Genomic DNA, 2,441 nt, shown 5'->3' with positions numbered 1-2,441 from the left:
CTTTTGTGCTATAACTTGATTCCAATTTGTATTTGTCAATTCAAATTGGTATCTAACCTCCTTCACTCTTCTGTCCGCAGATGGTTAACTCTAGATTCAACGACGTCAGGTCCGTAGCTCCCGTCAATGCTCCGATTGAGGAATCTACAGCGAGAGGTTGCGGTCGAGGCAGGGGTAGAGGAAGAGCTAGGGGCAGAGGTCGTGGAAGAGTAGCACCCGTCGTGAATGAGGTACCTATCGAGGACGTACCTGTGAATGAGAACCCTCCTACGCAACATGAAGATATAGAGGAGAATGTGGATACTTAGGATGTTGAAGAGATTGGACAAGATGAACAGGTACCGGTTGGAACTACATGTACTCCTCATTTGGACCCAGTGTTAGCTCAACAGATCATGTCATTCTTGAAGAGATTGGCTGGTCCTGGAGTGCTTCCATCTGGCCAAGCAACTCAAGCTCCCCTTAATCCCCTTGTTGCTAGCACTGCGCCCAAGACGGGTGGAATGGGAGGTCATGATGCTTTCTTCCGTCCTTTGTTGGGTTCTGTTATGACGGGAAATGAGCATGACATGCTGACTAAGTTTCTGAAGCTTAAGCCTTCGGTATTTCTTGGTTCTGAGACTAAAGATGCTTATGAGTTTATCTTAGACTGTTATGAGAGGCTGCATAAATTGGGTATTGTTCACCAACATGGGGTCAAGTTCGTATCCTTTCAACTTCAAGGTGAGGCCAAGCAATGGTGGAGAGCTTATATGAAGTGCATATCTTCTACTTTACCTCCACTCACTTGGACCCAATTTCATGCTTTGTTTCTAGAAAAGTATGTGCCTAGAACTTTGAGGGATTGCAAGAAGGATGAGTTTATGGCCTTAGAGCAAGGTGGTATGTCTGTGGATTCTTATGAGGCCAAGTTCCATGCCTTATCTAAATATGTTACGCAGTTGGTTACTACTGAGGAGGAGAGGATCCGGTTATTTATTAGAGGTTTGAATTCTGAGTTGCAAGTATTATCTGTTCATATGACTTCTGCAGGGAGGAGTTTTAATGAGGTTACTAACTATGTTAAGAAAGTGGAGGGGGTAAGGCGAAAAGGGCCAAGAACTCGGGTAAGTTTCAAGGTTCTTATGCTAGGGCATCCAGAAGGCCAACGCGTGCGGCCAAGCCAATTCAGTTCGCTATGCCCGCCACTACAGGTAATTATTCGGGAACTCCATCTAATAATTTTCAGGATAGCCAGAGAGTCGCGCCTTCGACGGGCAACAGACCATCCTTTGATCGTATATGTTATAACTGTGGAGAACTAAAGCATATGAGGAGAGATCGTCCCCACCCACGTGTGTTAGGCCCCACACATCAGCAGTCTAGAGCAGTGGTACTCGTAGGGAATGATAATAATGGTCAAGGGCGTCCACAAGGTAGGCGATGAGGTAATCAACAAGGCCGTGGAGGTAGAAAAAATGGTAATGGTAATGCGGGCAGAGTTAATGTGCAACCAGGAAGGGAAGTGGCTCGTCAAGATGATAGAGGCCAATGTTATGCTTTTTCGGGCAAAAATGAGGCAGAGATATCTGACGTGGTGATCACATGTACTATTCTTGTCTGTGACCGGATGGATAATGTGTTATTTGATCCAGGTTCCACTTATTTTTATATATCTGTGCGGTTTGCCTCCGAGTTTGATGTGATTTGTGATGTACTTGATGCCCCTATCCATGTTTCTACCCTAGTTGGAGAGTCAGTCATAGTCACCCATGTCTATCGTGCTTGTCCTATTTTATTTATGGGTTTTCACACTTGGGCTGATCTGGTGATTTTGGATATGGCTGATTTTGATATTATCTTAGGCATGGCTTGGTTTTCCCCTATTATGTTGTGTTAAATGGTAATACTAAGTCTGTTACTCTAGAAATTCCGGGAAGGGAAAAATTAGAGTGGGATGGGGTGTACAAGCCTAAGCAAGTTAAGATCATATCCTCTATTCGGGCTAGGAAACTGGTAGGGCAGGGTTGTTTAGCTTACTTGGCTCATACCCGGGATGTTGAAGTGGAGTCTCCATCTATTGAGTCTATTCCTATGGTTTCAGAATTTAGAGAAGTATTTCGAATTGATTTGTCTGGTATGCCTCCGGATAGAGACATATATTTTTGTATTGATTTGGAGCCTGGTACACGTCCCATCTCTATTCCTCCATATCGCATGGCTCCGGCAGAATTAAGAGAACTTAAGTCTCAAATCCAAGAGCTTCTTGATATTCGACCTAGTGCGTCCCCGTGGGGTGCCCCAGTTTTGTTTGTTAAGAAAAATGATGGTAGTATGAGAATGTGTATAAATTACCAGCAATTGAATAGGGTCACTATTCGAAACAAGTATCCCTTGCCTCGAATAGATGATCTTTTTGACCAATTGCAAAGTGCATCAGTCTTTTCCAAAATTGATTTAAG

This window comes from Solanum tuberosum, unplaced genomic scaffold (genome assembly GCF_000226075.1).
Source record: "Solanum tuberosum cultivar DM 1-3 516 R44 unplaced genomic scaffold, SolTub_3.0 scf00024, whole genome shotgun sequence".
In the NCBI taxonomy this organism is placed as follows: domain Eukaryota; kingdom Viridiplantae; phylum Streptophyta; class Magnoliopsida; order Solanales; family Solanaceae; genus Solanum; species Solanum tuberosum.
This window is presented reverse-complemented; position numbering follows the sequence as displayed.